Below are 24,667 nucleotides of genomic sequence, written 5' to 3'. Positions count from 1 at the left end.
GTCGCAAATGTTTAATTAAGATTTTGAATTTTTACTGTGCCGCAATGTAAGTCGAACAACGCGGCACACAGACGTTAAACCTACGCACGGCTACGTTACGCGTGCGTGCGTGATACGATGTTGTATCTAGGTAGGAGTTTTCATTCTCTTGTATTTAGATGCTTAGTGGTGCAACGTTTAAAAATGTTGAGTTTGTTGAAGTAGAACACCTACTGCCACGATTTTTCACGCACGGTACCTACCTACCAGTTATTAAAACGTTCCTAACTTATTAACAATAAAAACCCTACTCTTGCCTTACCTTAATTGTTATTCCTTCGGATGAAGTACCTAGGTAGGTACCCTAGAACATGTCACGTCACGTAGGTATGCAACATCGCGTTTCCTCCGCGGTAGGTAGGTATCACACGCACTCACAAACACAACACCTTGCTCTTTAATAAACATCAACAATCTTCCATACTTTTGTGCAGTAAATGGTCTATGATCTATCATCATAGTCGACACTACTCATTTACAGAATAAAACAAACACAAAACACTCACAAACACGAAAAAAATATCCTCGAAAAACATCACGCGATTCGGGTCAAGCTTAGTATTCGACTGAGCGGCGGAAGCGCGCGGCGGCGTTAGCGCAAAGCATCAAAGGCGTGCCGACGACGCACCGGCCGCGGCCGAGTCGAGCCGACGACTAGACAGAGAGAGAGAAGTATGTTTATGGTGCAAGTGACAGAGAAAGAAATAGTATCTGTTCGTATGCCTACTTTATTGGCGAGCATTGCCCTTGACCCGTGCGCCGGCTATTCACCTGCGCATAGCTGAAGTTGTAGATACGTTATTATTAGTATTGATGACATTGATAAAATTTAATAATTAGTAATTTTTATTTGTTTATTTTAAATGTGCGTTCTATGCAGCTTAAAACACAATATGGGACTAAAAAAAATCTATTTTTTTTATGAATTTTGCGACAGGAAACTTCACTTGATACCTATCAACTCAAAGAAATACCTAGTATCTGTTCGTAATGCCTACTTTATTGGCGCGCGTTGCCCTTGATCCGTGAGGCTATTCACGTCCGAGTATCCATCAAGACAGATCAAACAAGCCCTAACTCGGAGGTCTTGCGTCCCAGGATCCTTTAATTATGTCTTAGAACCTTCTTGGCCTATGTGGTCCAGTGGTTGAGCGATGGGATGCGGAGGGTCCGGGTTCGTATTCCGGTGGGGACATATCACAAAAATCTGTTTATAAGGCCTTTGGTTGGGACGTTACAGGCTGATCACCTGATTGTCCGAAAGTAAAATGATCCGTGCTTCGGAAGGTACGTTAAGTCGTTGCTCCCGTCTACTAGGTACTTATGTAAGCACGTAGCCGTTACATGAATATTGTACACAGAACAGGATAGGTTTAATTAGTTCTTTACTGATGATTTAACAATGAGATTTAAAACACGAATAACTTAGTATGTACTTAGTACCTCGGTACCAACATGTAACAAGAAAAATAAGATCACTCCTCTCGGACAATTTTTTTCTTTGAACATGCCGACATTGCCTACGCGGCGGAGTTGCCGAACTATCGATAGGTAGATTATCAATTGTTGAACTTGAAAATTGTCTAAACTATCGAAAGTAGTGATAGTACATTTAGATCGATACTAGCGATAGTACCGATAGGTCTTGCTTTGTAACAATAATGGGTATTGATCTAAAAGATCTATCGATAGGTACCTACTATTGGTTTTTTTTAACTAGGTATCGATAGAATATCGATAGGCAATACTCTGGCGGAGTGTCCGCCGCGAATTCTAGACGCGATCTCGCTCGATTTTTGTGTAGCGAGGTTTTGCGTAGGTACTTACATACTAAGTTGGTGGATGGTTGACATAGTAGGTAACTAATTATCTAATCTGTGGTGGTTGTGTTAGTTGGTTGTTAGTTATTCTAATGACAACAAAGAATACAATTATTTACTGTTTCAACTGTTTTAGGTAGATAATGGCCCCGATTCCTATGAGTAAATGAATGAATAACCCGGTCGAATCAAAAAGGTATCTCGGTGGTATGCAAACCGTTTGACGTGTGCTGTCAACTTAATTCTGTCGGTTGTTTTAGATTTCTGCTTAAAATTGACGTGTATTCCATAAATTTTATGCCTGTTGAATATCCGTCCATTTAAGAATAAGAATAAAATAAATTTATAATTTACGATAGACAGAGAAAGAAATAGGATCGGTTCGTAGTGCCTACTTTGTAGGCCGCGCCGCCGCCGCCGGCGTGCGGCGCGGGGCGCGCGGAGCGGGGCGTGCGGAGCGGGGCGCGCGGCGCGCGGTGCGTGTGGCCGTTGACCCGTTCGAGCAGCTGTTGTCTCCATTACATCGAAAATTTTCGATAATTTGTCATTATTGTTTTTTTTATTGAAATTTGGGTTCTATGCAGCTAAAAGCACAATATGGAATTGAAAATAATTAAAAACAAAACTCAAAATTTCATGAATTTTGCGACGGAAAATTCCACTAGATATTAACTCAGAATCATGGTCTGAATCATCCCTCTCAGTATTCGTTACGATGTCACTAACACCCGGTATGTTTAGTAAGATGCTTTAGTGGAAATTAAGTTTAATTTTTCTCTCGAGTTTGACAACAGTTTCACCGAATCAAAACAAATCTTTATTGAATTGGTATTAACACAAGTACCAATTCTCTCTCAATTCTACACTTACACACAGTTACACTTGTTGGTAAGTGCCATTATGACATTATATGGGACACGCTTGCTTAGTAAATGCCTATTTACTTTAGCCATGGAAACAAAAAAAACATCGAAAAATACAGTTCTGTTCAAGGACTTGGCGGGATATCATAAACTGCCTATATACGTCCCACTGCTGGGCACAGGCCTCCCCTCAATCACCGGAGGGGGTATGGAGCATACTCCACCACGCTGCTCCACTGCGGGTTGGTGGAGGTGTTTTTTACGGCTAATAGCCGGGACCAACGGCTTAACGTGCCCTCCGAAGCACGGAATCATCTTACTTTTTCGGACAATCAGGTGATTCAAGCCTGAAAAGTCCTTACCAAACAAAGGACAGTCTCACAAAGTGATTTCGACAATGTCCCCATCGGGAATCGAACCCGGACCTCCAGATCGTGAGCCTAACGCTCTAACCACTAGACCACGGAGGGATATAAAGGCCATATCGCAGCAATTCATCTAAAAAGCAATATCGATATTTGATATGTGTTGTATTACTTTTGTATGCGCAAATGTTAAATTGCAATACTGCTTTTTTAGATGAATTGCTTCGATGTGGCCTTTTTAATCCATCAGTCCATTCCTTCCTTGATGTTGGTAAGACTGTCATGAGAGAGATGAATGAACGTCCAATTCTTTCTAGTTGCGTCTCGTAGGGTCCGATGACAGTATCCTGTCGACAATTGTTTACTCATTACCTATCATTGGATGAGTACTCTTTGGTTTTATTGCTGGTGAATTGGTTAACTTGGCTAGAGTGTTCCGTTTAGTACCGATTAGGTACATGATCTCGTGTGTGTAAGATACAGGATTTAGGGGCCTTTTGAATAATTTAAAGCCCTTATAAACATCTCTCTAGCATTATCCCGTTTTTCACAGGGTCCGGTTTTTTACAGAAGCGACTGCTTGTCTGATCTTCCAACCCGCGAAGGGAAATCCAGCCCAATACAGATTAGGTCACATACCTCCGAAAAATGCATTTCTAGGGAATGTGGGTTTCCTCATATTGTTTTCCTTCACCATTGAGCATGTTTACATTTATGATCCAAACATGAATTCGAAAACAAATTCGACAATCATTAGTTTAGGCCTGTGCTGGATTCGAACCTGCGACCTCAAAGTGAGAGGCAAGCGTTGTACCAACTGGGCTACCATGGCTCCCCTCAATTTAGCGCCCTTATAATATCTCCTGAAATTATAGGTATTGCCAAATTGTTCTGGTGGATCAAATACTAGTTAAAGATATTGTCATCATGGAGAAAGTCGGGCCTTAGGTTGCCTGGCAGAAATTGCTGTTTAGCAATAAGGCCGCCTATTGTTCTTATTTTATTCGTTTGTTCATTTCCTTACTTATTCAATACATATTGATTGATTGACAGTAACATAGGTAACATGTCAATTATATATTTTTATCACTGTCACTTGTCAATTGTCACAATCGTTTGCAACTTGGCTAAGGGCCCTGGATAAATAAAAAACACGATTTTCTCTATGCTGACAATAGTTTTAATTACGATTAAGTCCAGCAGAGTAATTAATACTTTCAGGTTCAGGAGAAAATAGGCTTTGAATTTTCAGAAGTTTTTTAACACACTTCAGAAAAGGAGCTTATTAGAATACTTAAGTAAATTATATAAAAAAAAATATATTACCTCCTCATTAAGTGGTACAGACATATTTTGTCTAATATAAATATTTGTTAGGTAATTTTATTACTTCCCTTGAATATTAATTAAGTTCATGTTCTGAGAACTTTAATCAATGAAGCGCATGCTGCTCCGGCTAATTACTTATCAGTTGAATCTGGAGTCGATTCTGTACCAATTATAAATTTATTAGGTTATACGAGGAAAAGATGAACTTCAAAATTAATCCGACCGGTAATCTTGAACTCGTCTCTGGTTTGGACAAGGTATTCAGCTTTGACCTCTGTCGATTTCTGGTGAGAGGTGGACACGTTTCTAATCTATACATACAATTTGTTAGTGACATGGTGACGAATACTGAGGGGAATGATTCTGACTTAATATCAAATGGAATTTTCCGTCGCAAAATTCATGTCTTTTTGTGTGGTTTTATTTTTCATTATTTTCAATTACTTATATATTTATGCGATGGAAAAATTCACTTGATATTAACTCAGAATAATGAGCTGAATCATCCCCCTCAGTATTTGTTTTGACGTCACTTACACCCCGTACAAGTACTTATGGGTGTTAGAGACATCGTAAGGAATACTGGGGCGATGATTGAGACCATGATTCTGATTGAAATCGAGTGGATTTTCCTGACGGAAAATTCATGAATATATTTTCAGGTCGACACTTTAAAAATTCCACTTGATATCAACTCAGATTCATGGTCTGAATCATCTCTCAAAGTTTTCGTTACGATGTCACTAACACCCTGTATAAATGCGAAAGGTCACTGACTGTCTCACTCATCCATCACTAAATCTTAATCCTACAAGAGCTAGGAGTCGCAAATTTTTCCGTGTAGCAATGATAATTGTGATAATGATTTTTCGAAATTCAACACGAGGGTAAAAAGAGTTTGCAAAGTTTGTAGGTTTATATAGTCTTAACAGTAGGATTTCACGCGAACGTAGTCGCGGGTACCAGCTAGTATAAAATAAATATAACAAATATCAATCCACGTTGTATCGTGTGACCACTCCGTGGCTCCTGGCCGCCCGCCAACCGCCGCGCCGTGCATTACACAAATGAGGACATAGCTTATCTTATACTAGAGATGATCCTGCTGAGCCTTTTCTTGTCGAGTTATTTCTTTTACTGATTTCTTTTCGAGTTCTATAAAATAAGTGCTTCGGAGGGCACGTTAAGCCGTTGGTCCCGGCTATTAGCCGTAAAAACACCTCCACCAACCCGCATTGGAGCAGCGTGGTGGAGTATGCGCCATACCCCCTCCGGTTGATTGAGGGGAGGCCTGTGCCCAGCAGTGGGACGTATATAGGCAGTTTATGTTATATGTTATGTATAAAATTAGATCGTTGAATGTATGATCGCACCTATTGAGGTAGGCTATTTAAGCAGAGACCATGGAATTCCGCCAACTACGATCCTGGCTGACACAGCATTCTGTTCTTCCAAATGTTCGCCAGTTTAGAGTACTCTTGACTTGGGGGGTGTAAAATGGCCATTAGGCCCGGTGGTAAGCAGAGACTATGGATTCTCATTTGCTTCCATCCTGATACAGTTCTCTTGCTTCCTCCACATTCATCAATCGTTTCATACACGCTCGCCGGTTTAGAGTAGATCGTACTAAACCTTTTCTAAGGACATCTTTAATTTGGACAATGTACGTCCTAGGTTTTGCTCTTGGTCTTTAGGATACGCGGGTCTTTATGTATGTTCAATAGCTAGTATTCTAAAACGATTTCAGACTTGAGTTGTGTCTGTATTTGTGTATGATTAGTTTAACCAGCCAGTTCAGAATTCATCAGTAAACTCAGTACAGCAATGGATTTGAGCTAGCTAGTAACATCACTATGCATCAAAGTATATCTTCTGCACATCGTTTTCCGGCACTACACTTATTTGATAACCGGGAAGCAGACTGTTGATGTTCATCTCCAGACATATTTTATTTGAGCGCATATCTTTATGAAAAGTTAATAATTACATATGATTTTGAGCGAATTGCGAATGTTATAACTATGTCTGTGTATTCTTTTCTGCAGAGTTTTGCATTCTTTTTGTTAATAGTTAAATCAAACCTTTTCAAAGCTGTTAAAGACAAAAATTTTAAAATAGCTTTACCTTATTGGTCGTTCGTAAGGAGAGCGGGGTAGCCCAGTTAGAAGAACACATGACTCACAATGTGTGAGGTCTCAGGTTCAAATCCCAGCATACACCTAAACCAATGATATACCAATTTGGTTTTGATTATCACGTACTCAGCGGTGAAGGAAACAAGCACGCGAGAAAGTAAAGTGCGTTCCGGAAGTACCTAAATAACCTAACCTTTGGGCTGGTTTTCACTTCACGGGTTGGAAGGTCAGACTTGCAGTCGCTTCTGTGAAATCTTCAAGCGGACCCTGTGAAAATGATATAACGCTAGAGTGTTATGACTAAGGCCGTCAGTTATATATTTTTAAAAGTTATGGCTCTATTTGTATCTGTCGAACTCAAGGTTCTTTAGGGCCTGTTCACACTAGCGATTTGTCCGGCGATTTTTCAGCGATTTCGCGGCGAGGCTAGATCGCGGCGTACACGCGGCGACATCGCTACGATTTATCCATCGCCACGATATCGCTGTGTGCTCGCGGGGCGCACGCCGCAATTTCGCCGCGATTATATTTTACATTTTGTGAATGAAGAAAGCCCGTGACGGTGTCAACGGCTCTTAAGGTTTATATTAATACGTGCCGAAGTTACCACCTTGGGCATGTGCTTGTACTGTAACTTATAGTTATAATTATTAAACCAATAAATAAATTCTGCGGGTAAACCTATTTCAGTTAAACGCAATACCTATGTTATGGATTTAAAATACTTTATGCTACAAAGAAAAAGTAGAGTTACACGGCTTTTACTTATCGACGGTTGCTATTGTTACAAAGATGTCAGCTATTAAACTTATCAAACTGGCTGTAAAGTCGACCATCTGATCGTTTAGCAACAAAAAAAAAAGAAAGCAAGAACCTAGTTAGCCCTACAATGTGGCATATCATTTCATTAATCATAGACCACATTAGCATATCATCTGCGTACGATTCATTATAGACCGAATGTCTCCCACAGTTTCAATGGCAATTGTTTTTCCGCCTCGCTCAGTTGCCCGCGAGACATTGAAGCGGGAAAGAGACGGGCGTAATGCAGTGATTCACGGCGCGCGCGCATACACCGTTAACTGTTATTGCGTTGGCGCAAGGATAGAGCGAGAGCGAATACTTTCTATTTGTTATAATGAAGGAAGCTAGTTTTTTAAGAATGAAAGTGAACTTATAATTTTAAATTTTGTTATAATAATACTTTATTTTAGCTAGTTAACTTTTATGGCTCTATTTATCTAGTTGGTTGGGAGTCGGGAGTTGAAATTGAAAGCATTGCGGTTTTGCAGAGTCTGCTAAATAAAAAATAACTTGTATCTGTGCCATGTTGAGATTGAAATATATTTTAGTTTAACTTTTTTACAAAAGTTTTTAGTCAAATATTTATTAGGCAAATAAAGCTAGAGGTTTTTAGAGATTAACTTACATTTGTTGTTACAGTTTTTTATGGCTGATTCCTGGTAGTGGTTGTCTGGGAGAGATTGCTTCAGAGCAATAAGGCGGCTCATTTGTACTGTTGCTAAATGATTATATGTTTTATTTGTGTGCAATATAGCATATTTGATTTGATTTGAATTCGTAGAAGATATTCTACCACACATTTTTTACCCCCTGGTAACCTGTCCCCATCGACATTGAGATTTCAATACCCTACCAAATCTGGCTACAAGCTGTCTACTGGGAATTCGTGGCTCTAAAATATCTACTTACCTTCATATTATAAATATATCTCTCTCTTTATTTAAGAGCTGCTTTTTTGTCGGTGGAGTAATCGATTTTCATTACTCCATAGATAGGGCGTGTAGAACGGTGGTTGCCCCAATCGCCTTCCGTTCCGCAGTACACCGACCAATTTCTCAATCGGTGATGTTCTAGCTAGAGCCCTACCAGAATCCATTTCCTCGGCCTCCAACCAGTACTGATATTATATACCAAGAGTTTTATTTGTCTGTTAGCTCTTGTGTCCCCTTTTTACTTTTTCGTGGGACATTACCCCCGACTCTCGTTTATGTATTGTCATTATCTCGTTACTTTGATAAACGTTTACACTCTCGTTGACTCTTACACGAATGTCGCTATTCTCTCGTCCCTTAGTCCGTCTGCATATGAACCGTTACCGGCGTTTGGACCGGTGCTGGTAGTTTTGTTTGCCGGTAAACGGGTCGCGTGTCTCGGGCCTTACATCTGGGTCAGCTTCGTGACTGAAGAGTTTTTCCACTATTGTGCCGAATTAAACGGCTTTCACTGAACATCTTGGTGTCTATTTTTGATATATTTTGAAAGTCGCTGTGATTCTGTGGTTCACCGGCTTGCTTCTGAAACGGGGAGCGCCGGGTTGAACCCCGGTACCGAACTTGCGCCAACTAATAAGAAAGCTCGGTGAGGCGTGGGTACTTAATTTATCTTGCGATGGATGTACCTCTGACTACCCCAGTTAGGATATACTCGTGAGTTAATGTTATGTATGCTATGTTTGATGTCTTAGATTGTGTCTGATATTTTCTCTAAGCGACATGCTCATTCACAGTTCGTTGCGTCGTCGGAACACCGTCGTTTAGCTGTCCACCTTCCTTTTGACGTACCTTTTCAGTATCAAACTACTCAATCAGAGTTATTCTATGACTTCAATGCATCAATCAGCACTGTTAGCACTATCTGTGGATACACCCATGTGTAGACGTATCTCAATCTATGTAATTTTGTATCTTACAAAATTTCCACCACCTCTTAAAAGTTGAAAGTTCAATGCTTGCTTTACTTTCGTCGTGACTTCTGTGAACTTTGCGCGTGAGTCAGAAGTCAACGTGTTTTCTAGAACAGTTTAGTAGAACGAAAACCTTTATTTTTTATTGTACAAGTTTCAGTTCGAATCCTTATCTATAGCTTATGGTTCTAAATCAATCACCTTGTAACGGTGTAAACCTTAATGATTGATTGTAATCAGCCAGAACGTTATAGTTTTATGGGGAATCCTCCCCACAAAACTAACACTGCTTTTCAATTTGGAGTTTTATTATATGTGTATTTTTTGTCTTTATTGTACCATATTTTATGAGCAAATACATAATTTGAATTCGAATTTTCTCTTTAAATGTTTCGTTTGTGTTTTCATTGCTTGTCGTCCTTTGTTTGATTGTTTCTCTCTCTTTCACTCTTTTGTTCTAGGTCAACACGAACCCTAACCTAGCCTTTGTTTCACAATCCATCAAACACATCGCAAAGCCCATTTGTTGTACTATCGCTAGCATTTTTAAAACCGGTTTCATCCGGATTAGAGGCCATGTCAGCCGTTTGTCGAAAACTGTGACGCGTCACGACTGGGGTCAATGACATTTTACTATGAGATGTATTTTTGTACAGCCTGTGGATGTTTCTGCTAAATATTCGCTTTATTTTTTTTTTATTGAGTTTGAGAAGGCTAGTTGGTTCCTTGTTAACAGTTTTGGTGTGAGTACTTGTTAACCATAAATCGCCTTTATACGTCCCGCTACTGACAGTCTCTTAACCAAGAGTAGATTAGATACTAGTCTTCAAATCAGTATTTTGGAGAGCATTAAATACCAAATAGGTACCATTCAGGAATGAATGAATGAATGAACTACGGAAAATACCACTTGATATCAACTCAAAATCATGGTCTGAATCATCCCTCAAAGTTTTCGTTACGATGTCACTAACACCCTGTATTATTGAGAAATTGCAAAGTATGCTGCCTTAATCTAATATTACACTAATCTACCTATGTCATGCACAGAGTTAAAGGCTTCTGTAAAATCGGTCCCAGAATTGCTCCTTGAGGTACTTAATAAATACAAAAATGAAATGTTTACCCATTTTTGTTTCGACCGTTTTCTTTGGTTGACACTGATAATTGTTTTCAATTAAAACAATGGACAAGGGCAACGTTTTGTTAGTAATATTATAACAATAAAATAATGGTTCCTAATTAGGTCACATACGCTTTTGTTTAACGAAATAAATACCTATACCACTCACCTACTCTTTTAGAGTTAGTTGGTTTCATAATAATATAACTGCTGTAGTAAATGTATGTGACTGTCCATCTGTCTGTTACCTTTTTTTTTCTAGAGATGGACTTAGACTTGCCGCGATAATCGATGTCTACTCAAATAATTAAAAAAAAATCATAATTCAAAATTATTTATTTGCTAAAAAAAATTTTCCAATGTTTTTATCACAATATTAGAAGTTTATTTTAATTCAAAAAGATTTTAAACAAGATCATTAAATCCACCACAGGCTTCGTCAAAAAGGAACTAAAAACAAGAATAAACCATAAATCCACAAATGTTTCGTCAAAAAAAATATATTTATTTATTTATTTATTATTATTATTTGTATGTCGTTTCCAGCGTTTCCATATCTCGGGACTATGGAGTCCTTATTATTATTATTATTTATAATACTTCATTGTAATACGGCTACGTTCCGTGAAAGTTGACAAAAAGTGTCAGTTTCTTGCGATTGTAACCAGTGTACTTTTTAATTCACAGTCCCCTAGACAGGCAAAGACTTTAATGCTATTCAGCTTAGTCTCGGGTCACAAATAAAACTACAATTTTGTTGCACATTTCACGGATTTGATTCCTAGACTTGATTTACCGGTCTAGATTTGTTGCTAACTGAAAAAAATAGAAATTAGATGTCTTTGTAGCCTACTTTCTTCAGTATTATTTTATTATGAATAATATCATAAATAACAGTCGTATCTCAAATGCAAATGAAGTAGGTAAGTAAAGTAATATATGAGAATGAGCAAATGAAAATATAGACTAAGTAAATAACTTGGTCGGATGTTATCACTGAGGTGAATGACCATAAGAATAGACATGATTTGGTGTTTCATTGGTTCATTTCTTCTGTTACTATTTGCACTTTTTATGATATTTAACAATACATGATTTAAGAAGTGTAGAGCGACAGGTTAATCCATCTTCTCTGTAGTAGGGACACTAATCGACATGCTAAGCTGTAGGTCACGAAAATGCAAAACATAGTAACACCACAGCACAAATGAAAGTCCTAAATACTAGCAATAGTACTGGCAAATCAGGCAGTTATTACCCGTCAAATTAATGTATCGATCACGGATGAAACCACAGAATCATGCGCAATGATGGTTCAACGCGAACAGCTCTTGACAAGCGCTTTCAATGGAGGAGCATCACAGCACATTAATTATTCATAAGTACATTCGGCTATCAAACGCTTTTGTAGTTAGAAAACTGCTTCGTATACGCTACCAAAATTACTGGAAACAGAAACAGGCTGAATAGCTACGTAGATTGGAGTACAGACCATACTGTACTGGGAAAATCACGAAGAGGAAATAAGGTTTATTTTTTTATGCTGGCTTCTGTTTACTATGAGTCTGACAGATGTCATAATAAACTTATCTGTTTTCATAATGGAATGAATCTTGAGGTACCATCAGGATAGGTGTATAAACATCCGAGTAAGTGGCTCGATTTCTATATTACTTATAGCGTCCAGCGTCCAAGAATCGAACAGGTTCGGCTTGTGATTTGGTGGTCGATATCTCGCTCTGTCTGGTTATAAATGATGATTTTCACTTCATCAACAACCATTATCTTAGTTAAATAACCAATTTATTAACGATTATGATATTTTTTGCCCAGATCCATTATTTTGAAACGAGTTATTCCCACAGAAGATACCATATAGTTTCCCCTAGTCAGTCTACTACAGACTAGTTCCAAAATCCTTCCAATTAGCGAGCTTGATTGCGTGGAGTCCAACATTATAGGTGTACAGTGCTTCTATTTTCTTAATGCCCCTTTGGCCATCATCAAAATTCCAAATACAAACGAATGCTAATTTCCATGTTCATCAATTATTAGATTTATCGTGTATCAGAATTTGAATTCAGAACTGAGTAAGTGTTGCTTTGTTTTGGGTGAACAAAATAATTAGTTCAGGGGGGTTGAAAACGTCCTTAGCCCTTGGAAATGATCAAATTTCCGAATGCAAAAGAATCCTAATTTCCATGATCATAAATTTTAAATGATGAACTTGATGAAGGCATTGCGAATTTACTTTTATATGCGCCTATACCAAATTGTAATATTTCTTTTTTAGGTGAATTGCATTAGTGTGACATTTTTAACCCCCTTGAATTCAAATTCAAAATCTTATAATTGATGACCATGGAAATTAGCATTCGTTTGAATTCGGAAATTCGATCATTTCCGAGGGATAGTAAGAAAATACGAGCACTGTACACGCATTATATAGGTTGGTTTGAGCTCAAATCAGCTGAGTGACGTTTCACATGCTGCCATGAACTTCGGTAATGCATGTTACTATCCGATTAGAACAGGTCAGTACTGGTTTGGATGTAGGCACTTGATTTTACGGAACATTTTCCATGGTCTGGCTTTGGGATAATATCGGATTTTGCCTTTTGGTCGAGTGAGCATTTCGAAAGGAATGACAAATGCAGTCGTAAAAGATAATGAAGAATTTAACATACTTACCTACAATACTTATACATAAACTCACAGTCATGATATTTTTTAGGGTCACAGTCAGAACTCATTCATCTAAAAAAACAATAATGCGGAAACGTCCAATTGCAATATTGCTTTTTTAGATGAATTGCTTCTATGTGGCCCTTTTAAATCCCCCAAAAGTCAACTTGCAGACTCTTGTTAGGTTCCAATGCCTTTTTACTTACCTCGTTCTTCACCAGGTCCGCTTATTTGACCTAAAGAATTGACAGGTCCAGTTTCGGTGAATTTAGCTACAAGAATATACGAGTATTTCCAAACATAATAAACAGTTTTCAAATTAAATAATTACCAACAAAATAACGACAACGTAATGAATTTAAAAGCGCTGCAATTTGCTTTTCGCCGCAAACAATAGCGGTATGATCAAATTGTTGAGTCTATAACTGCTGCAGCCTAGTTTTTCAAACAAATTACTAGTTATGAATATAATTTATAGCTCTACGAACAGGGCCGACGCGAGACCATCAGAATAACAACACGATCGGACATCTGCTGTTTATTTTTTTTTCACGTCTGACCACTTGTAAGTCACTGGAGTCCTGTGGTTCACTGGCTTACTTCTCAAAAGGGGGGCGCCGGTTCGAACCGCGGTACCGGACCTGCACCAATGAGTTATTAATTTATCTTAAGTGCAGTTTTCACTAACACAGTTGGCTCGACTATTATAGACGACGATACGGCTCACTACCAATCACGTTGGTCTAACAGAAGGCTCAGTGTAGGTATCCTTTCCCAGCCGTATTCGGCCATGGCGACAAGTCTCCAATCTAGGAACGCCTAAGATGCGCTCTTATATGGCTGACGTAACCGATCTTAGCAGTGAATGTACTTACGGCCACATTCACTGCACGTCAGCACACCTCCGATATAATTATATGTAGGTACTTAGTTCATAGCGATGGATGTACTTCTGACTACCCCAATTGGGATATAGCCGTGAGCTTATGTAATGTTGTTAACTTGACAACGGCCCTGTGTACAGCTTTAACTCTAACATGTTGTATCCAACTAGATTGTGATCAGTGCCGACCCCAAACAGACAGTGGCGTGTCGTGACCACATTCTCCACTGATAGTGCCTAGATACACTCTAATGAAGCACCAGAACACTAAATACTCACGATAGACCTGTCCAAGGCCCTCGGTGGAAAATACACCGATTAAAACAATGTAATAGGCAAGTTGGCGACGTAATTGTTCATAGTCTATGGTTTTTCAGACAATGACATAATTTTCTTCATGGCTGCGGTAGATTATCTGTCTTTCAGTGATTATGTGCCAGGATTTGGTCCGTTTACACTTTGTTCTGGCAACCATAGATTTCCATAGATATTATTTTTAATCAAATATTAATCTGTTTTTTAATTCTATATACTTTTATGTTTTTAAAGTCGTAAGACCGAATGGTCCTTTTGAAACCCAAACTTCATTATTTAACTATTGTCTCTGGAAATTTTGGTCTTAGGAGGTTAAGTCGGTTTGGACACATAGAGCGGATGAAGGATGATAGAATTACGAAAGTGTTTATAAGGCGCAGGCTGGTAGGGCTAGCAGAGGAACACCCAGATGGACGTATATATTGACCAAATTGGAGACCTTAGAATAGGTTTAGTATGATCTACTTTGAACCGGCGAGAGTGGATGAAACGATTGATAAATGTGGAGGAAGCAAGTGTGTATGATTTCCCTGGTAGAAATAGGCGTGAGTTTATTTATAATCTATGTTTTTCTTTTCACACGTTACGTAAGTAGATTTAGTTTTTGTCTTATGACTATCGGGGTCATTCAATAATGGATGTAAGACTGACCTGATAAAAACTGCGAATCAATCTTGTTTTATATTATGTGATCTGATTGCATCATAGTACGTAGCGATACTAATGAATTGAAATGTTGTTGATATGTAAATAACTAACAACATAGTTTTGTGCTGATTACTCAACACTTTATTTACTACTCCCAAATATTTTGTTGACAGTATGTTTGTATATACAATATTAATATAAATAACAGGTGTGCCGTAGACACAGTGGCTTCTATCTTATTAAAAAGTTGGCTATAACTTTTCCAGTATAATATATATATACTTACTGGAAATTACAATAAAAACTCCTTACGTTTTGATTTTTCGTAAAAAGTATCTCATTTGACTAGGTTGTCAATAGCCTTTATAATAATCGATGATCTAAATTTGATGATTTCAAACTCATTCGAATTTTGAATACATACATACATAAACTGCTTATATACGTCCCACTGCTGGGCACAGGCCTCCCCTCAATCAACCGGAGGGGGTATGGAGCATACTCCACCACGCTGCTCCACTACGGGTTGGTGGAGGTGTTTTACGGCTAATAGCCAGGACCAACGGCTTAACGTGCCCTCCGAAGCACGGAATTATCTTACTTTTTCGGACAATCAGGTGATTCAAGCCTGAAAAGTCCTTACCAAACAAAGGACAGTCTTACAAAGTGATTTCGACAATGTCGCCATCGGGAATCGAACCCGGACCTCCAGATCGTGAGCCTAACGCTCTAGCCACTAGACCACGAAATTTTGAATAAAGAACCAAAAATATAAATATATGTTCTCTTCATAAATCAATATTTAGCATGCACGCCAGTACGCTAGTTATCGACACGGTTAGAGCAGAGTAATTATTTGATACCACTCCGTACTACGTGCACCACGTCCGAAGTAGGTCAAGCAGAACGGCAGCCATATAGACCTACTGAGCTCTACACTTTACTAGTGTTCAAGAAAATAAGTACTAGCAATAAGACTACCTAGGTTTTCGCACATTTTGCGGTAAAATTTTACACGTTCATGACGGGACCGCCATCTCCCTAGTGCCTTCCAAAGCACGGATCATCTTTCGGGCAATCGGGTGATCGCCTGCCATATCCTAACTATAGTTTAGTAACAAATGTACCGGGAATGGAACACGGTACCTTCGGATCGCGAGCACTGGACCTCGGATGCCGTCGAGCCGTAGTACAATTAATGTCTTACAAGTCAGTCGATTACATAAGATTACTAAATCTTTTAAGGGGCAATGTATACGTTTTTACAGTAAGATTCCCATTAACATTCCGAATTTGCCTTTCAACTGTTTTAAGACAGTAGTTAAACAAAAACTTTACAAAAAAGGTTATTATAAAGTTAGTGATTATTTAGAAGATATGAATGCATGGGATTAACTGTCTGAGAACTGATATTAGGCAGCTAAATTACTCAATTGTATACCAATATTTTATGTTTATTTTTTTAAAGAACGTCTATGGCCCTGTGCCGAAGTTTTTCTTGCAGCTTCTTTTCCCCGGCTATACAGGTTGTGAGAAGCTGCAGTAGTTTTAGGCGGATGAGACGTTCGTTATGTAAAATTGACGATTCAAAGTGTAACTATGTTACCTATTCAATAAAGATATTTTTCAATTTGAATTTGAATTTGAAAAATGACAACCCGACACAAAATGATATTACGTTTGTTTTTAATTGTGTTAGGATGTTTAATGTATGTATACTTACAAGCATTCATTCGTTTAGACAAGTCGCGTTGGAAGTTTCACACTTCGAAAGTTGTTTTAAGACAATTTAAATCGCCTGTGATTTACGTTCGGAGTAATCGTATTTTCCTGTAATACATTACAGCATTGACAAAATGATAAAGTTTTATTAAAAGGTGTTTTATATATTTTTTATTTAGGTTATTTATTGTAAATATACAGGGTAGTAACAACAAAATTCGTGCGAATATTTTGCGAACATGAATGACAGAAAATAAATAAGGAATTCGAATTTTTAGATTTTACCCTTAAAAGTAGCATGGAGAATGCTACACCGACAAGAGCGTGGCTCTTAAATTTGTGATGACCCTTATAAGGTAAATGATCAGCATAAACAGAATATTAGTAATATCGTAACGAACAGTATTCGTACTGAGAGGGATGATTCAAACCATTATTCTGAGTTAATATCAAGTGGCATTTTTCGTCGCAATGTTCATGTTATTTATTTTTTGCGGTGGAAAATTCCACTTGATATTAACTCAGAATAATGAGCTAAGTCATCCTCCTTAGTATTTGTTGTATTCGTAATGGAAAATCAGTGAAGGGTTTACTTGTTTATGATATCATTTTTGAATTAAATTCGTTTATTATTTTTTACCAGTGGTTTCCGCAAGAACAAAACATTAAAGACTTACCTATGCATAGCGAATCAATTGAACACAACTTCTTGATGAATTAAACCATGGTTTTTCCATTAGACCTCGACTGTTTATTGTTTTATGGCAAGTTTTAATCGGCCTACATTCATTGTACCGTTGGGAATTGCGGCTAATAGATTTTTTATTTTTCTTCGAACGATTTTCTGTAAGTAGGTATCTGGCGTGAAGTGAAATGCTGTTTATTTTTTACTTACTGTAAACTATTTATTTTTCCTAAAGTTCGCTATTTCCTATCTCTTTTTAAACACTTGTAGAAGTTATTGGTGTCATATTCATTGATGTCTGGTAGGAATATATAAGCATAGACTACTGCGTAATCTTTTTTTGAATGATAAATTACTAATTACTGAGAACGAAGATGAAAGAGAAGTTGAAAATGTATATAAAAGTCGCTCCGTTTTGTAATTTCTTACGTTGACGTAAAGTCCCATAAAACCATCGTATTCGCAGGTTAAGGGACCCAAAAATAAATCTAGCATAAAAAATGATTTTGGGATCTTTGACTTTCAATTTCACTAATACGGTCGTAAGGCCCAAAGGCCTTTTAAAATCCAAATCCCATTGTTTAACTATTGTGTCTGGAAATACGGGCCTTACGAGGATATACTTGGTTCGACCATAAGACCGTATTATAGACGGCTCCACCTATCACGTTGGTCTATCAGAAAGGTCGGTGAGGTGTGGGTACTAAGTTCTACATGCGATTGATCTACCTCTGATCAATTAGGATATTATTATAGTCGCGATCTTATGTTAAGTTAAGACTTCCAATTTCCGAAAAACTAACTTATTCCGGGACTTATGTCTTAAGGCATATTTTAATAACATTACATTTTAATAGAATGTTTGTTTGAATGTAAATGTTGATGTGTAAATGATGATTAGACAAAAAAAAACAAATCAAATCTTCAGGTTAGGTAAGCATTCCCTGTGAATAACGGGATAACGCTAGGGAGGTTGATAATTTTATCAGTTCTTAAATCGACCTTTAGAATCGTTGGTAGATTAAAAAATCTAATTGTAAGGATCAATGTCGCCACCTGTTGATGTAAAATATATCTTTATCCTTGAAGAGGTAGGCAGAAGTTTTTTTTTTTAATTAGTTGGGTCTTGCTCTTGACTTCTATCTTCCACTAGGAGAAGAAGAGATCGACGTTGGAACGAGCTTACCCAGAAAATGCCTACTCACCCGTGATTTAAAGGACCCCAGGTTATAAGATACAGGAAACACCGACGCCGGCAGCCCATTCCATTCCTTGGCCGAGAGGTTTTTAACACGTTTTTTCATTTAGCCATAACTTTTTACTGGCAGAATATTTTTGAATGCGGTCTTGGTAATACATTACTCAGTTTAATGACCTATTCAAACATATAGGTCTCATTAGTGGTGGACATTTGGACCACTTTTGGTCAATCTCCTTTCATACATACATACATACATAAACTCACGCCTATTTCCCACCGGGGTAAGCAGAGACTATAGAATTCCATTTGCTTCGATCCTGACACACTTCTCTTGCTTCCTCCACATTCATCAATCGCTCTCCTTTCATATTTTTGTAAAATATCTTTATTATTATCTACTTTTAATCTAGCTAGAGATGTTAACGCATTTTAGCTTTCTACCTAAAACTCAATCTTGATTGTTATTCAAAGAAACGAAAATGTTAGTGTGAACAAACTGAAGTCTATTTTAGTGAAGTGTAGCATAGTGATTAGTGTGACGGTGACCACTCGTGACCGTCACCGTCACCAACGGTCACTGACTGTCTGAAGTTCATTTCATAATTTGATGGTCAAATAATCTATTTACTTATACGGTAAGATTCAATGTTATGTTTTGGTGAGAAGCGACGATATTTTATTATTTATGTATTTTATTTCGATCACAATTTAATCATGCTTAATTAATATTTCGACATCTGTGTACACACTTTGACTAGAACTCCTAGGTTCGATTCAGTCTGCTTCCCGCCATACCCGCTCTAGTTGTTTAGAAATCCCAACAGTGGGACATATGCGTATGATCATAAACATAAAACCATATAAATTCTAAGCAATCCCTTTCTAACCGACTTTAAAAAACGGAGGTAATCAATTTGACCCGTACGTGCCTAGGTATGTAATATTTTGAGGATCGTTTATATTGGAGATGTCATTAGAAAAGGTTCAGTAACCTCTGCTTACCCCGGTGGGAAATAGGTACGCGTTTATGCACAATATTCGTAAATATGTTAGTGTATGTGTGCTTTTAATTTCAGTCATCAAATCAAATCAAGTATACTTTATTGCACAGAACTAAATTTCAACAATCAGACATAACACATGAATACAGTACAATTTGGTCGGCCTTATTGCTCGAAAGCAATTTATTCAACCTTTAGGTAGAGGAAAATTTGTTTTGAAAATTTCCAAAAGAAAACAGACAATTACAAACATCTTAGATGCGGGATGGTGCAACGAAAAATAAATACCTAAGAGTAAAACACCAAAGTAAGTAAGTAAGTTAGTCATCTATCAATTCTCGGTGTCGTTCGAATATTATCCTCACCTCACACATAAACCATGGTGTAGATATATCACATAAACAATGCTATATCGCAATAACCCCGCTCCTAATTACTACGAGCCCTGTAAATCTTCAGGGGCGTGTAACCCGTGCTCAGGGGTCCTTAAATCATAATATACCAGCCAGTTACTCTCAATACTGTCGACACAGCCAAGCAGGGTCGCTCAGTATATCTTGTTATGGAGTTACTGTCTGTGTATATTTGTACAAAACATACATAAAGCTGTGTTGTCTTAGACATAAACAATGACAATATTATAAATTATGTTATACAAACTGGATTAAAAAAAAAGAAAGGAAAACATGAAACAGTAGGACTAGCGCCCTGTGCGAGGTTTTCTGGCCACGTCTTTCCCTCAGCGTTACAGATTCCGATGTGGTAGTGGTTTTACAGCTAGTTACATTATATGTAAGTAAGCCAATTTTGAAAAATAAATATTTTTGTTTTTTTTTTTAAATTCAAAAATATCTTCATCCAGTAGGTAACATAGTTACACTTTGAATCGTCATTTTATACCTAACAAACGTCTCATCCGCCTAAAACTATTGCAGATTCTCACAACCTGTATAGCAGGGGAAAAGAAGCTGCAAGAAAAAACTTCGGCACAGGGTCCTAGACGTTCTTTTTTAAAACAAGATAAAATACTGTTATACAATTTAGTAAATTTGTCTGCCTAATACTAGTTACCAGACAGGTAATACAATGCACTCATATCTTCTAGGTAATCACTAAACTTATAATAACCTTATTTACACAGTTTCTGTTTGATTACTGTCAAAATTGTATGTAAGTACGTATATAGAACATTACATCGCCCCCGAGTCCTGCAGCCACTCCTAATTTTGTTTTAAGTTATACCCGTCTTTTTCTTATCCGCCGCAAATGATAAGGATGGATAGACGGTTTTTAATTTTCAAATGAATGAATGAATAACCCATGTCAATCAAATATGTACCTTGCTGGTATGCAAACCGTTCGACTTGTGCTGTCAACATAATACTATCGGGTTATTGGCCAATGTAATATTTTTAGACAATTGTTTTAGATTTGTATCTAAAATTGACGTGTGTTCCATAAATTTGATGCCTGTCGATTACCCGTCCTTCCCGACGACCCGATTACTCTAGCCATAGAGGCAGCCAATCAGCTCGCGACACCAAACACTTCAGGACCCCGATACCGACCCCGCCGACGTGGTCGACGATTTCCCTCATTCAGCGCTTATCGCTATCGACCCACTAGGATCGATTAATTCTTTCAAATATTTTTCCTCTCAGACGACGCCCTGAGCCGAGGATCGCGCCCAACTGGGCACCCTCTGGCCTGTTGTATTAAACGTTGTATCGGGTGAGAGCCTTCAGCGCTCCCCATTTGTCCGGCCAAGTAGTTAATGCCATCTGCGGCAAATCTACAATAAGTCACGTCAAAAAAAAAGATTACCTGTCCGCGCATAAAAAAATGACAGGTGTGGAATCAGCGCCATCATCTCCCTATCGTTTTCGCAGACTCCGCTTACCTGTCCCGAACATTTATAATGTAAGACAGTAAATGTGGGGTGAGTTGCCCCTATAGATGTTGTCTTATGATGAGATATTAGTTTCCCAGGGCGTGGAAATAGGCACCTAACTCAGAGAATAGGGGGAGAATAAGATTAAAATGTTGGGCGCCGTATAGAAGATCCCCTCCTATTACAAACAAAGCCAAGGTGTTGGAAATAATAAAGATTTCACTTTTAACAAAGGTATAATTGGTTCAACAATTTCACAATAAAATAATATGAAGTCAGTCGGTTACAAACCATCCTAATATAAATTAAGAAACAAATCTTTTACTATAACATGGTATCTTAACTTAGTATTATACCTAAACAACTAGGTTCTAACCCTATGAGGATAAGTAAAGGGTCAGGACGGCAGGTCCTGACATAAGGCATGGAGTATGTATTGAGGATAAATACTCCATGTATTAGTTGAATAACACATTGAGAGAATGGCACTATCCATAATAAGTTAAATTAATCATGAAGAAGAGATATCTAGATGGTATCCAGAGATTTTAACACCAAACTGGAATTATGTACATTAATGACCGCAGCAGGAACTGACCCTGACGGCAAAAGTAGATAATGAACACAAATGGTAGTCATGGCTGGGGAGCTAGACCCTGAAGAAAGACCTTGAAGTTGATTTTTGAAGTTAGACTTTACAGTTGGTCATTCTAGTTGAACTTTGACACTGGACTCTGCCGGTGGACTTTGACCCCTGTAACAAAATGACATGTTACAGCTCTGTCAACCCCGTTACGACGCGGAATTAAAGGTAAAAACACTCACCACATCACGTGGGACGATATTATAACAGCATTCCCCCTAGTCGATGGACTAAACCATTGTTTTTATACTGAAAGAAAGAACGTGAGGTTAGGTCATTGTCATGAACATATGAAGCTCATAATTGCCAACGTTCCACGATAATAACCATCAAAACACTCACCAGAAGACTTCACCATCCTTTCATCATAATATATGTGGCTTATACACCACTTTAAAGAAATAATCGCGACGGGACTAAATTGCCATCGTCATCGCGTAAACGAAATGTCAAACGGACGTAACTTTTTCCCGGCGCGTAGGCACACACCTGTATGCCATACAGCCAAGTGGGAAGTGTAAAAAAAACGTGTTACAATAATATTTTAAAAACATGACAAATGTTCAGAATACGATAAATGGGTACTTAGTTGGGTTTGAGATGGCTGTAGCCTGTCCCTCTGACCCAAACGAGATATAGTCGTGTGCTTATGTTATGTGTCTAAACTAGCTCTAAACCCATAACATAATATTGACTATGTAGTAAAACAAAAACATTAAAAGAAGAAAGAAGTAGAAGGAGTGGAGTGGAGTAAAGTGTGTCAGGATCAAAGAAATGGAAATCCATAGTCTCTGCTTACCCCGGTGGGAAATAGGCGTGTATGTGTATGTCTAAGTACTATTTGTTCTCGGAAACGTTCGTAATTTCGTCGGAGTCACCTTCCAGAAGCTACGAGACGTTATTATATCGTTGTTTATTCTCTCTCACGCGAAGTCATATTTGTTTTGTAAATACAAAGGTAATGCTGAATGAGGACAAGCATTACCCGGCCAAATGAAGAGGGATACCTTTGTTGGATGGCATACATGTATGGGAATTATTCACTAAAATAGACAGCATTATCCTTTGTAAAGATGGTGGGTTGGAAGTGAGACAAAAGACGGTGTTAAGCTGGGCATACCCATACGAGTAACATAATGTAATGTAGTGCTTTATTATACCAGAAATAACTAACGGCTTTTGTGGTCCAGTGGTTGAGCGTTGAGCAATTGATGTAGGATATAGAATAAATAAGGAAAAATTCCCTTATTAAATTCCGACGACAAACTAAGAAAAGGCAACCACCTTATGTTTTTAAAACTTACCTCTATCCTATTCATTAACCATCCTAAATTCATACCATAATTCATCTTCTTCTATCTTCTGGGTTGTGTGGTAAATTACCAACCCCAACCTTGGTGTCAGGGTTACTATTGAGCTGCCAAAAGCCCCTGACATGGCTCGTGTAAAGACTACTAACTTGCATCAGTAAGTTAACCAGGACCAACGGCCCTCCGAAGCACGTATCACCTTACTTCCTGACAATCTGGTGATTAGCCTGTAATGTCCTAACCAAACTAGGGATTACAAAGTGATTTTCGTGATATGAACGATAGACGAAGACCATAATTGATATCATAAACAACCAAATCCTCATCCTTCTAATAGTATTATCTCTTATTTTCTACTCTTCTACACTGATGTAGGAAAGTGAGAATACTATGGAAGGATAATAAATTGTGATTTGATTGTTTATGGTATGAATGGAGGATGGTTTATGAATGGGACGTAAGGCAGTTTTAAAAAATAAGAAAGGCTAGTCTATGGTGGCATGTCAAGGTTAGAGAATAGGGGAAGAAGTGTTTTTTTTAATTAATTAAAATACAAGGTGTGAAGATAATTAAAATATCTCGTTTTAATGCTGTATCCCATATTGATACGTGGCGAATGGTTGGTTGCGCAACCAACGTCAAAACCAGGTAAGATACCGTTTTAACTGCATAACTTTTGTTGGTGTCGCGACCGTGGTGTCCTAGTGAGGTAGGACCCTTAGCAGATTAGAAGAGATTTTACTCAAAAAGTCTGGTCACATTTTTCCACGAATCATTGTTTCAACTCACAACAAAGTTACCAGTAATCTTCATAACATCTTCCGGTCGTTAATCTGTGTCAAGTCGGGAACCAAACGCGCTCTCGTAAACCGACGAGACAAAGACTTATTGCGAGAATTATTGTGCTGATGTCTGCGATGTATTAGATTACTCACTGGCTAGGTCCAGGTCCACACGTGAATCACATACATACACGCCTTTTTTCTGTTGGGGTAGGCAGAGATCCCGGAATTCTATTTAATTAAATAATACTATAGGTGTAATACAATACTAATGCACTTTATTGCACCAAAATAAGAAGAAATAATTACAACAAGACTCTTAACTAAGTACATGGCTAAACGGCTTTATCGCTTAAAGCGATTTCATCCAGACAACCATAAGGCGAGGAAAAATGTGAAAATTGAAAGATTGCGGGTACAAATTATAAGTACGGTCACGAGCATTAATAATATGTATACACTTTGGTACCATGTCACATTAACTTTGTAATAAATTGAACTGTAAGTCTCACTAAATGTC

At 37.9% G+C, this 24,667-nt stretch overlaps 1 protein-coding gene and 1 long non-coding RNA gene across 3 annotated transcripts in view; one reads left to right on the top strand and one right to left on the bottom strand.

Moving 5' to 3' along the window:
- The window catches only part of LOC126372425 (low-density lipoprotein receptor-related protein 2), a 326,882-nt gene that overhangs the window by 44,398 nt on the left and 257,817 nt on the right, over positions 1-24,667 (top strand). The gene's annotated exons all lie outside the window — the stretch shown is intronic.
- On the bottom strand, positions 21,630-22,686 carry LOC126372589 (uncharacterized). Its single transcript, XR_007567179.1, has 2 exons — positions 22,238-22,686; positions 21,630-22,166 (listed from the first exon to the last, which is right to left on the bottom strand). It is a non-coding gene; the product is annotated as an uncharacterized LOC126372589 (long non-coding RNA).

Source organism: Pectinophora gossypiella, chromosome 14 (assembly GCF_024362695.1).
Source record: "Pectinophora gossypiella chromosome 14, ilPecGoss1.1, whole genome shotgun sequence".
Lineage (NCBI taxonomy): Eukaryota > Metazoa > Arthropoda > Insecta > Lepidoptera > Gelechiidae > Pectinophora > Pectinophora gossypiella.
This window is presented reverse-complemented; position numbering and strand designations above follow the sequence as displayed.